The sequence below is a fragment of the Leuresthes tenuis genome, unplaced genomic scaffold (genome assembly GCF_036924035.1).
Source record: "Leuresthes tenuis unplaced genomic scaffold, fLeuTen1.0.hap1 SCAF_7, whole genome shotgun sequence".
Lineage (NCBI taxonomy): Eukaryota > Metazoa > Chordata > Actinopteri > Atheriniformes > Atherinopsidae > Leuresthes > Leuresthes tenuis.
This window is the reverse complement of record NW_027325361.1, coordinates 3595459-3609479: the sequence shown is the minus strand read 5'-3', so window position 1 is coordinate 3609479 and position 14021 is coordinate 3595459.

Below are 14021 nucleotides of genomic sequence, written 5' to 3'. Positions count from 1 at the left end.
TTGTGTGCACATAAATACTGTGCGTGTGTACATTACAGCGCGTGTGTGGGTGGTGAGTCGCAGCAGAGCGGCTGTTTGCAGTGAAAACAGTAAGAAAGAAGACGCAGAGGAAGCTAAACACTCTTTGAAGTGCAGAGCGGGGTAATTCTATTGTGAAGAGGTTATTTAACAGAGACAAACTATACGTTCGCGCACGCGCGTCTGCGATCGCATGCATAAACAGCGCAGGTTTGAGATGCTGCGTCGCCGCGTTAATGTGGAGGATACAGACTGCACCGTTAATGGTTCGGAGGTGCTGAGAGATTTCCTGTGTTAAGTGGATGAGGTAGTACAGGAAGGGAAAAAGCATGCGTGTAGTTGAGCGGGAGGTGCGCGGGGGGTCTGAGCACGGCTACAGGAGCGTGCACGTTGGAAAGGTGCAGAGCGCACAGCAGTGCAAATTGAGGTCAGTTTCAGCGGAGTAGCCTTTTAGCTTTGATCCTTCAGCTGAACTGGATGAAAGACATCCTGCTTCCCGTGCCAAGAAGGACTAAGATTCAAGCAAGGAGGTGTGTGCGTGTGTGTGTGCGCGCGCGCGCGTGTGACAGTGAGTGAGGGGAGGACTTCATTACCTGATAAGTGTGGTTTGATGCAGCACAAAGTGTTTCCTCCATCAAACAAGAATAATCTCATATTTTCATCTGTCTCGCCTCTCCTCTGCTAAACTCTTGTCGCGTCCTCGCCCACGCCGCTCTGTAAATCACCCGTGCCCCCCCACCCCACCCCCTCTGCTCCCTTTTCCTGCCAGTGTAAATCCTGATGGGCATTATCAATGCTTTGTCTCTCGATCTGCTCTTCCCTGACTCCCTCCATGCTGTTACAGGGCATTCAAAACCTGAACTTTGATCCTCCCACGACCTGTCACACACTGGACCGAAGCCTGCAGCAGTCTGCCGCGTGGATGCGTGGCCTTGTGTGTGTTTTCACCTGTGTAATCCACATCCTTGCCAATCACAGTTAGTGTTTGATAGAAAGAAAATGATCTAATTGGACTATATTGTTTCGACTTGTCTTTTCATCGTGAGCCAAGATGAACATTGAGTTATTGCCAAATGAGTGTGGTTTGAATCAATCAGTGACTGAAAATAATGAACCTCAACAGGAACAACTCAAGTCAGCAGGTCAAACAGGTTAATTACAGATTATCTGGTCTGCCTGCTGCATCTATGCCGAAGAACTTACTGTTGCTGGTGAAACTGCTCAATAAGAACCACGTTTGTGTTTTAAAATGTCCTCAGGTGGTCGAGTGAGTTAAAATGTCTCGTGTTCACATTCATCTGAGTTATGGAAGGAGGACGTGAGGCGATGTTGTTACTGACGGACGGAGGAAGAGGAGGGAGGCTTTTATCGGTGGATGGGACAACAAACTGCAGACTTAAACCATTTGTCACAATTTTTTCCAGTGTTTTTTTTGTTCTAAAAATGTAAATTAAACTTAATCAGGCACATCGGAGCTCTTCTTATCTTAAAGTAATGTTTTAAACCAGAGGGATGAAGCTGTTAAAGTGATATTATGGGATAAACAGCTGGAATGATTAAATGTTCCTCATCTGAGATGATTACTGGTGATAAGATGGCCGAAACAAGAGAATGAAACCATGGAAAATAACAATCGCTTTCAGTTTAACCTTCAAATAACGTCAAGAGCAACCAAACCAGCTGATAAAGTCAGTGTTTCCAGCTTTGCTGAAAAAACCTAAAACCAGGGGCAGAAAGTTTATTGTTGCCTGAAAACATAAAACACTCGATTTAACGCTCCCAGATGTATCCACAGAATTACTACCTCATGGTAAGGTGATGTTTCAACTGTGATTGCTCCTCCTCAGACAAAGAAAATGAACAAAAGGGGAGAATGTAAACACTTCGGTCTCCAGGAAAAGATGTTGCCAGTTTGGGTTTTCCAAAAACCCCAAAATGTGCGCAGTGTGTACATTTAGAACCACACCCATCGGTATAAATTTAAAGCTTTTTAAACACATGTGGATGCTGTTGAATTGCCTTTAATCCTTGCAACCCAAACCATGTATTTTCCTCAAGTCCTTCATGTTCAAATGTTAACCATGAATGCCCTTTACTAATATTTCCTCGTGTTTAGAGGTCGATAAAGCTGGGAGTTCCATGTAAAATAGTTAGGGAAGCCAGTAAAATACATCTGGAACCAACATATTGCCATACAATGTATTTCAGGTTTCTGAAATAGCAGCTGGGTCGACATTAATCACGTCTCCTGTGAGATAAAATAGGACCTGTTGGTATAAATGCTGCTGCTTTGCTCTATTAGCGGTCAGAACTCCACAAGGAAAGTTGAAAAGAGTTTTTAAATCTCTTGTCAGTGTTGTCATTTCTCATTTTGACTTCTTTCTTTGTCTTCAGCTGTCTGATTTGAAATACTTCAAAGTGTCTCTTCCCTGTGGAAAAAAAACAGCCCCATATGAAACATATATGACAGGATGGAGCTATGGGTTCAAATACAATAGAGCTCAGGAACAAAGAGCAGTAATAGAGGAGCATTTTCCTGTGTTTGACGCAGGACAAGCAGACACATAAGTGCCGTGCATGTTCTTCATTTATTTGTTCTGGTCAGAGTGCGGTTAGTAAATGAGAAAACAAGGAAAACAGTCATCTGGGGAGAGTTCACACAGTCTAAATCAATTAATCACAGGTGGAATAAGAACTGAGATGCGCGGGGATGTGCGTGCTAGCTTGGAGGTCGATTGGAGAAGTGGGAGGATGCAAATGACGTCTGTGAAATAAAACAGCGCTACAAACAAATCTAGATAGATAATCTGCTCTGATGTGACATTATGGGAATAACTGAATAGCTGAGCTGATCTGGCATCCATTCAACCTGAATGCTCTCACCGCACTGTGTGTGGGAACAAAGAGGATCTTCACATCAGTAAACAGTGCGTCAGTAACAGGGTCCGTGAGAGGAGGTCGCGCTCCTGGGACAACTTAGCAGATTACCTGATACAAAAGTGACGATGACTCACACACATAACAGAAAAAGGCATGCGAGGAATTCAATTTAGAAATAGTTTCTATCAAAAACAAAAGCAAATGCCGTTCTGATCTCCGAGGAATGGGTTGATCTCTCACACCCAAATACTAATATGCTCCAAAATAAGAAAGCACAAAGTAAGCGACTCTTTTTTCAAGCCAGGCATCCTTTGCATAATGAGACAAGTCAGAACAACTGAGGATCTCTTTGGTTCTCTAAACTAATCTTCCCCGACAACCTCTCCCGCAGAAAAAAGCACATTGTTCACCGAAGTGAGAAACAGGTTTTTCTATATAATGGATACCTGCTCAGCTGAATGTGGAATCAACAAAACAGAAACGTTTGTTCTAACAGGTGTTTGTGATGTCGTGCAAAGAGGCTGTCAGTTATTCTTCAGAGTGAGGAGTTTTAAAGCTGTTTATTTAAGTGATGAGGCGTTTAAATCAGGCCCACAGGACGATGCGCGAAAGCAGAGAAATGTGTTCAAATTAGCTTCGTCATGGAAAATAAGTCATGAAGATGTGCCTCAAAACTGTCGGGCAAACATAGTGAAGTTAAGTGAAATGTTTGGATCTGATATTCTTCCCCCTTTGTGAGTTTTCAAATTAAGTTTAAGCTTTCTATCGCTTTTTACAAAATGCTCATTGAGGCTCAGACCTTAGTTTCAGGGCTGTGGGGGGCAGCACCGTCGCCTCACAGCAAGAGGGTTCCTGGATCAAGTCCTGCTTGCTGTGGTGTTTGTTTTGGTTTCAGGTTCCAGGAAGTCCGGGGCGGAGTCCGGTCAGCTCCTGCTTACACACCTGATCTCCATCTGCACTCATCGAGGCTTCCTCTTAAAGACCTGCGGCAGCAACCGCTCTTGGCTGGATTGGACTTCACACTGTGGTGATCCATCCATCCATCCATTATCCCTCCATCCATCCATCCCTCCATCCATCCATCCATCCCTCCATCCATCCATCCATTTTCTATACCGTCAATCCTGTGGTGATCCATTTCTTTCAGTGTGTTCCCATGAATCTCTCCAGGTGCTCCGGCTTCTTCCCACCGCCCAAAAACATGAATGTTGGGTTAACTGGTGACTTTAAGATGTCTGTCCATCCCTCCATCCATCCATCCATCCATCCATCCATCCATCCATTATCCCTCCCTCCCTCCCTCCCTCCCTCCATCCATCCATCCATCCATCTATCCATCCATTATCCCTCCATCCATCCATCCATCTATCCATCCATTATCCCTCCATCCATCCATCCATCCATTCATCATCCATCCATCCATTTTCTATACCGTCAATCCTGTGGTGATCCATTTCTTTCAGTGTGTTCCCCGTGAATCTCTCCAGGTGCTCCGGCTTCTTCCCACCGCCCAAAAACATGAATGTTGGGTTAACTGGTGACTTTAAGATGTCTGTCCATCCATCCATCCATCCATCTGTCATCCATCCCTCCATCCCTCCATCCATCCATCCATCCATCTGTCATCCATCCCTCCATCCCTCCATCCATCCATCCACCCATCTGTCATCCATCCATCCATCCATCCATCCCTCCATTCATCATCCCTCCATCCCTCCATCCATCCATCCATCCATCCATCCATCCATCCATCCATCCATTCATTCATCCTTCCATCCATCCATCCATCCATCCATCCATCTGTCATCCATCCCTCCATCCCTCCATCCATCCATCCATCCATCTGTCATCCATCCCTCCATCCCTCCATCCATCCATCCACCCATCTGTCATCCATCCATCCATCCATCCATCCCTCCATTCATCATCCCTCCATCCCTCCATCCATCCATCCATCCATCCATCCATCCATCCATCCATTCATTCATCCTTCCATCCATCCATCCATCCATCCATCCATCCATCCATCCCTCTATCCATCCCTCCATTCATCATCCCTCCATCCCTCCATCCATCCATCCATCCATCCATCCATCCATCCATTCATTCATCCTTCCATCCATCCATCCATCCATCCATCCATTCATCCTTCCATCCATCCATCCATCCATCCATCCATCCATCCATTCATCCTTCCATCCATCCATCCATCCATCCATCCATCCCTCCATTCATCATCCCTCCATCCCTCCATCCATCCATCCATCCATCCATCCATCCATCCATTCATTCATCCTTCCATCCATCCATCCATCCATCCATCCCTCTATCCATCCCTCCATTCATCATCCCTCCATCCCTCCATCCATCCATCCATCCATCCATCCATCCATCCATCCATTCATTCATCCTTCCATCCATCCATCCATCCATCCATCCATCCATTCATCCTTCCATCCATCCATCCATCCATCCATCCATCCATTCATCCTTCCATCCATCCATCCATCCATCCATCCATCCATCCATCCATCCATCCATCCATCCATCCTTCCATCCATCCATCCATCCCTCCATCCCTCCATTCATCATCCCTCCATCCATCCATCCATCCATCCATCCCTCTATCCATCCCTCCATTCATCATCCCTCCATCCCTCCATCCATCCATCCATCCATCCATCCATTCATTCATCCTTCCATCCATCCATCCATCCATCCATCCATCCATTCATTCATCCTTCCATCCATCCATCCATCCATCCATCCATCCATCCATCCATCCATCCCTCCATCCATCCATCCATCCATCCCTCCATCCCTCCATCCCTCCATCCATCCATCCATAATAATCTGAGGAGAGATCCTCTGCAGCCACTTCCTTTATCTCTGACCCTGAACTGGATTAAGCAGATATAAATAAATATAATAAAAATATAAATAAATAAATACAGTTTTTTAAAGTTACTCCTCATCCTTATAAACTGAGGATCAAAGAACATAAACAGTTCTATATCTGCAGTAGTGCAGCATTACTGTAATATCTGGTTCTAAAGCTATACTTGTGTACATTTTCTCAGTCACTTGCAGAATAATCAGTGTGGTCCCAGAGGCCGGCTCTGAGCATCTGGAACTGGAAACCATCCTCCATCCCACATTTAATTACCTTCAGTGTCCCTCTAACTCACCCCCCCTCCTCTGTGTGGAGCAGGAAATGAACTGTGATGCATTTTCAAGTGTTAATACATTTCATAAGTGCAACTCTCAGAGTGCCATTACAGATTAATGATTTTCTTGGTGCTTATCCATCATAGGTTCACAGCTGGCAGAAAACACACACACACCCAACTGTACGCACACACTGACATGCAGAAGCCAAACATAAACACACACTCCCTCAATCCCACACATTATCAAGTCAATTTGATACACACACAGTGTCACAGATCTTTGTGCTTGAAAATCAAATCAAATTGTATTTATATGGCACCTTTCGTGCTTTAAAAGCAACACAAAGTGCCGAACAGAGGCTAAAAACAACAATGATACAACATACCAACCCTCCCACCCCCATAAATACCCAGAGAGACACAAAGACAAGCTCAGACCCACTGCACCTATCAGAGAGAGACACCCAGACCTAAGGCAAGGAAAGAGCTACCTTAAGGGGGGCAACCAAACTGAGAGGGCTCCCGGCCCACGACCACGACCACGGGAGCGCCGCCACAGAGAGAGTCCCGTGGGGTTGTGATTGGTTCACACAAACACGCACAGTGACGCAGGGCCACGGCGGGATCTTTCAACAGCCAAAGGCTGCCCATCGCCTGTGACTGCGCCACGCAAGGTGAGCACACAGGCCGGTTTCTTGGGTGTTTAACGTCTCATCCAACCTGTTCAGGCTCATAATGAGGTGACAGTTGGATTGTTATCAGGGAGACAAACAAAGACAGGCTTGAGTCATGCTGACACCTCAATAAGCTTCCCATTAACGCAGAATCAGCCCAGCTCCGACATGATCAAAATGCAGAAATTAAATCTGAACTATCTGCAAAACAATCACTGTTCAACAGGGTTGTTTTTACCTGTTAGAGTCCTGGAGAAATCTCTCAGATGATTGAGCTGCTGGACAACCAAGATCAGACTTAAATCAGTCCAGGAGGAAGCAAAGTGTTGGCACTTCCTGCTTAGTGTCTAAGAATTTAAAACTCTGATTGCGTCTTACGACTTTACATCTTGTAACTATGCAGAGATCATGATTAGATGACTGATTTAACTTATAAGTGACATATGCGTATTATAGCCATGCAGCTGCTTGGTGGCAATACCAAACCATTCGTTGTCATGAATAGTGTCAAATAAGTCTAATTTCCAAGCATTTGATAACACATTTTTTTATATAAACTGTATGTACAGCAGCCTCCTGGACCTTTTTACTCATTGAACCCAGTATTGGCAAACAGGTACCATCATGCAGGAATACTGTCAGGTTACAGGTTACGCTTGTTTAAAAGTCTTTTTCTTGCAGTAAGAAGTGAGCTACTATGATTGAAATGTTGTTCCAGTCTATATGAACGCATACGAAGAACACAAATGCTACATTTAAGCTTCAGTAAACAGCCATCCATCCATTTTCTATACCCACGTAATCCCTCGGTTGGGTCGCGGGGGGCTGGAGCCTATCCCAGCGGTCATGGGGCGAGAGGCGGGGTTCACCCTGGACAAGTCGCCAGTCCATCACAGGGCCACACAGAGACAAACGACCACACACACTCACACTCAGTGCGGGTACATGAGCGCCATCGGATCTGATTAATGGCTGAATTACAATAAGATTGAGTTCTTCAGCTCATGTAACAAGCTTAATCTGACAAGAAATCTAATCGGATTGGTTACTCGCGATCGAATTAAGACCCCGAGATAACTCGATCCAAATGAACGTGCATGTTTGTCACCTATGACAAATCTTTGACCAGGTGCTGATTGTTTTACGAGACAAAACTATGACTAACTCCGGGGTTAACAGTGTTTTACTGAACCTTTTCCAAGCTCCAGTAGTATGCAACAGTATTTTACCATCAGCAACATCTGTATTGCATGTCTTTTGGACTCTACTACATGACATGTGTTGAATTGACATTTTAATTTCATTCATGAATGACAGTGGATCGGATCGAGCGTTCTGCGCATGCTCCAGATTTTTTCCCGCGATCGTCACCCGGAAGTGGAAGGAGACGATATTCCTGTTGTTGTCGTCAGAAAGAAAGAAACAACGCGATGGAGAATGCGCCGTTGTGCATCGTCTGTGCCATAACCAGCTCATCACAGATGTAGAGGGACGCAGCTTCATCTCGCTCTGCGTTCGCCATCTTTCTGAATGCCTGAGTTTGTTGTTGTTGGCGGTGAAGACGTCAACAGGAAGTGGCTCTATTAGCGATAGCTGAAATGGGGACAGCGCCACCTATCGTACCGGGGTATGACATGCTTTGTGCCAGTGATTCCATTCATTCACCGCCATATATGCAAGGATAATTACCCTCAGATAAGGAGCAGAACCCAACTGTAGCTATAATCCAGTTAATCTCATCATGTAGACCCACTGAGTCACCTCTAGGGACAATCTAGAGACACCAGTTAACCTAACATGGATGATTTTGGACGGTGGGAGGAAATACCCGGAGAAAACGCTCTCATACACGGGGAGAACAGGCAGAGTCCACACAGAAAGGCCCCAGCCGGGAGTTGGACCTGTAACCCTCTGCTGTGAGGAAACGTTGCTAACCACCACACCACCGTCCAGCCCGCTTCAATAAACACTGAACTGTAAATATGAAAAACTTGCTCTGCTTCTCTGTTGTCCACAGCAACAAGGAGCAGTTTCACCGAAGAGGCTGTGTGGTCCTCCAGTCTTCTGCCATTAGTTTGTTTACAGAAGTTAAAGCTGTGAGCTGCCGAGTGCCTGAGGCCAGCATTCCAACACAGTGGCTCATACAAGCATGCACAGGCACACTCTGCAATGCTGTTGTCTCTCAATACAATATATGCACACCCGCAGCATGGAGCGGCACGCCAAAACGGCACCTCCTTCTTCAGTTTCTCTTCTGCGATAATTCTTCCCTGTCCATCACGGGTTCCTCATTAGCTGCTTTTTGTCTTCTGTATCCAGAGTTCAGAAATCCTTTGTCCTTCACTTTAGATATAAACCACATAATCAAATCTAATCTGACCACCATAATACAAAATAGCTTAGCTGTGAGTCTCAGGACGGCAGATTGGACCGAAGAGAAGTTTAGGTGCAATCTGTTGGTTTCCCTTACCTGGGAGATTGTTTTTGAATTGGCTCTGTATGGATGAATTGGACCCATTTTGAATTTAATTTGACTGGATTATGATTACAATGAATTGCCTTGATTGAAGAAGTGCCTTCAGATGACATTTGTTGTGGTTTGCCGCTGTATAGATAAAACTGATTTGAATTGAATTGAATGAGTGACGATGGAAAGCAGTGGCCTGGGCCGTGTTGTCCTCTGAATTGCAGATGATAGCTGTTGCATGTTGAAATGAGCCGTTACGCGTGCATTTGAATGTTCAGGTGAGATGTCTCTGGCTGATAGCACATCCCTGACACTAATAGTGGGCTTGTGTGCATCGTATACAAATGAGTAATCATCGGCTCACTGCGGCCAACTGTCACGTAAAAGTTCACCTGGGAACAGGTTAACTCCCAGAGGTAATGAGACTCTTACAGGTGATTGATGAGATGACACAAGGGCGTAATCACTTTAGGGGCTGAAAGCTATTTCAAACCATTTCTGTCTGAGGAAAACAGACAAATATGCAGACATGACATAAAAAAATCATACCTGAACGACTTTTAACAAATGTGAGGAGTCTCTCCATCTGTAACTCTTGCTTGAGTCGCTGCCTCTCAAGTCAAAGGGAAGGAATGTAAATTGCTTTTCAGCACAGAAAGGAATAAATATATGATAAAGCTGCAGTAATTATCCAGGGTGTGCAGGTCGTATCGAAATGCATCGACTTGCCTCTGAAACAGTAACTGCACCGGCCGATAAGAATGCTTTTTCTGAGGATTTCAGAAGGTAAACCTTGAATATCAGCCCAGGTGTTAGTCATGTTGACTTGGGGCCTCATTTTGAATGGTAACACACCTGAGTTGGACTCATTATATCTTGTTTAAACAAATCTGATTGTTTATAGGAGGCCTGTTCACACCTAAAAGCAAGAAAAAGAAAAAAAATTCAAACAGTCATCGCATGTAAACTATTTTCTTCTGTCCAAAGTTTTGATTGAATCTCATAAATGAAGAAAATGATCTGGGATCAGAGTCTGGTGAAACGTAATTCCTTTAATGTGTTTGATCAGTTTGTTTATTCGTGACACGGTTGTGTACAGAAAGTCACCATTAGAGCTCTGAAGAGCTGTCAACCACATTCCATCAATGCTTCAATCCCCGTTCAACAACTATCAAGCTGTCACCTCATTTTTCTTCATGTGAATGCTTAGTCATTCACACAAAGCCCAACGTTGGACAGTGTGCAGACACACCCTGTACTAATGGCTCCAAACGCAGTTGGCTTCAGGTATCACCCAGTTCCCAACGAGCTGGCAAAGGCCCAGGCCCTTGAACATGAGAGATGACCTCAGAGCACTTCTGTGCACTGCAGTCACGCCATCCAGACAAAAACACAGTTCAATCCTTACTGTAACCAGCTGTTGGCCTTGAGCTGCAGGTGGGTTTCAGTTCGGTTTAACTTCCAGTCGAAGTAATTTAAAGAAAATCACATGATTGCACAGAAACTGCCAGCAACATGAGACACATTTCAAAATCAAATTTGCTATTTCATTCATCCAGGAATTGCATTTTTACTGCAATGTGGCGTCGTGGAAAAGTCTGTGAGCTCCAGTCTCCAACTTTAAAACAGGAAATAGATGCAAGGATTTCTTGAAATGCATACAAACAATAAAAGTAAATATTGTATGTAAAAAAAAAACAGAGTTTGTACAGTTCTGAGCAGCTTTCTGAGCTAAATGCAAGCTTACGGTAAGTGAGCTGCTCCTCATTTCTTTATACATTTCCAGGAAAACAGTAAATAGGTGCAGCAAATTATGGAAAAGTGTGCAAACATAGATGTAAATACAGTAAATAAGGCAAAAAACAGAGTTTGTTCAGTTCTGAGCAGCTTTAAGGTGAATATCTGGTCTGAGCTCCTTTATTCTCCAACACAGCCTGAACCCTCTGAGACGAGCTTTCTGTCATTTCTTTAAGGAGTCTTCAGGAATAGTTCTCCAGGCTTCTTGAAGGACATCCCAAAGCTCTTCTTTGGATGTGGGCTGCCTTTTGTTCCGTTCTCTGTCAGATGATCCCACACTGCTTCAATAATGTTGAGGTCCGGGCTCTGGGGAGGATTCATCCCTCCATAAGACCTGTTGCCACTGATTTTCAGTCCACTTCTTGTGTCATTTGGCACAGCTCAGCCTTTTCTCCCTGTTTCCCTTCCTTAAGAACGGCTTCTTGACAGCCACCCTTCCATGGAGACCATTTCTGATGAGGCTTGGGCCAACAGTAGATGGATCAGCTGAAGGTCCAGATGCATCTCTCAGGTCCTGTCAGGTCACAGCTGGATTTTTTCCTCTTTCTTAAGGACATCACTTTCAGATCCTGTTCATCTACTGTAGATAGTTTTTTAGGCCTGACACTTCTTCTTTTGTCCTCCACTTGTCCAGTTTCCTCAAATGTTTTAAGGACACACTGCACACCATGCTGAGATATGCCAAGTTTTCAGCTAATAGCTCTTTGGGAATCACCTTGTTGCTGCAGAAATCCTATTTTCTGTCTGTCAAACTGTGTTTTCTTTGCTGTTTTTCATAGATGCAGCTAAAGAAATGGGAACAAATGATGTGTCTTTGTGACAGGCTGCTGGTAGCAAAGTGCATTTTCAAAGCTAATGATGTGATACTATCTGCTTGAAATTGGAATAGATTAGAATTTCAAGTGCTAAAATGAACTTCTCCTTGTTTGGGGAAATATTTCATGCATATTTGGTCATAAATTATTGGTTTTAACATCTTTGTAGGTTGAAAATATTGTATTTTGTTGTAATGAATATTTGATATTGATTTAGCACATTCATCTTGATTTAGACCGATTAAAACATACAAAATGCTGTTTTTTTCAGCATCAGATTCACCAAAAAAGACACATTGCTTTCATACATTTCCTGGAGGGAAAGTTTCTTTAAGGTATCAACACTTAAACAGAAGATCTTCTATTGACTACAAAAGAAATGGATGAAAAGTGCATTATTGTCAGTAACACAGAGGTCTCTATAATAAGGCAGCGTATGGGAAAATGAAGGGAAAATGAAGACGAGGCTGATATATGTTGCACAATATATCTGATATAATCTCTCATTAAAGTGAAAACATGTTGGTTGATGCTCCAGTAAGTAACCAGTAATGTAATTGTTCTTTCATAGAGTTTAATCACGCTTTTAGGCTACATTATAATGGTTCTGACCTTGTCTTTTGGTTCTTTTGATGTCTAATGTCATGTTCTGTTAATAGCTTCGAGTTGCTTTGGTTTATCTGGGTTTTAGTCCGTGTTTTGGTTTATTAGATGGGGATTTATTCATAGAGCTTGATTTTTTGTTGACTTCATTCAGCTTTAATAATGGCCTTGCCACACCTGTTTTCTGTTGTTCTTTTGAAATCAATCCCTCGGTGTACATGAAGCCTGTTTTTGTCCACACTTCCTTTTCATAGCATCTTCCTGTTAGTCATTCATTCTGTCCGTTGGTTTCTCCTGAGTTTTGTTTCTTGTTCGTTTTCAGTTCAGTACCTTGCTATTCCTGCCATGCCGGCACCTTTTGTTCATTGATTGAAGTCGCCGTTGCCTTCAGCTGCTTGTCTTTTGCCTTCTTTAAGTCCAGTATTTGGGTTATTTCTCTCTTTTTCCTCTGGCCCTGAATCACTACATAGTCTAATTACATGTTCAACTTAGATGACAAGAAGCCAATTTAAAAAAAAGCTTAATTTATGATAAAAACAGCTACGGTAGCTGGTGATCAGAGGAGTTCTGATGGTGTTAGGAACAGAATTTGCTGTGACATGTGAAAAATAGACAGATAGTTTGGCTAATAGTTGTAAAAACTTCCTTTCCCCTTAAGGGATATGATTTGTCAGTTATCATTATGTCATACTAAATGAAGAACAACACCATCACTGACTGCAGTTGTATCTTCGTCTTCTTTTAGGGTTATTTCCCCTCTCTGCCACCTGCTGAGGAGAACATTTGCTCCACTTTCTTCAGCAGCTGGTTACAAAATGTTGCTTCTGGTTCCCTTCATTTGTTCCCAGCAGATGATGTGTGATGTGTGTAATTAGCTCCACTTTGCTTTCCTCTGTGTGGTTGCATAGGCAGTTTGCAAAGTGTTCAATCTTTTTCTGTGAAGATGAAAATGGATGAAATAAGCATGCATTTACAGCAGCGGGATCCGTCCTCTTTGTTCGAAGTTGCAGCCCAACTTAAAATGATCCAGAAAAGTATCTTTGCAGTCCTGTTTCTGGACAAGAATCAGAATTTTATCAGAATGCTATCTCATACAAATGGTCTACAAATGGGCCTTTCTGTGTGGAGTTTGCATGATCTCTCCAGGTACTCCGGCTTCCTACCACCCCCCAAAAACATGCATGTTAGGTTGATTGGTGACTCTAAACTGTCCCCTGGGTGTGAGCTACCAGGAGCCAGTGTATTTCTAGTGCATAAATGGTGAGGGTTGCGTCAGGAAGGGCATCCGGCAAATCAATGATGTGAGATCGACACGGTGTGGCAACCCCTGATAAAGGGAGAGGCTGAAAGAAGAAGATTTTTTGATTTTTAACAGCACTTTATTTACACTTTGTATCAAAACACATTTCACAACTTACTCAACAATAAAAGGATCAATCAATTATTTTAGAAAATGTGCAAATTGCAGTTCTTCTTCAGCCACCTGGCATAAAATCCCCTCATGAGCCCAGAGATGTGCAAATTCTGCAATGTTGCCGGTGACTCTGTGAAAGCAAAACTCCAGCCTCAGTCTGGCTTTAACGTTGTACCTCCACAG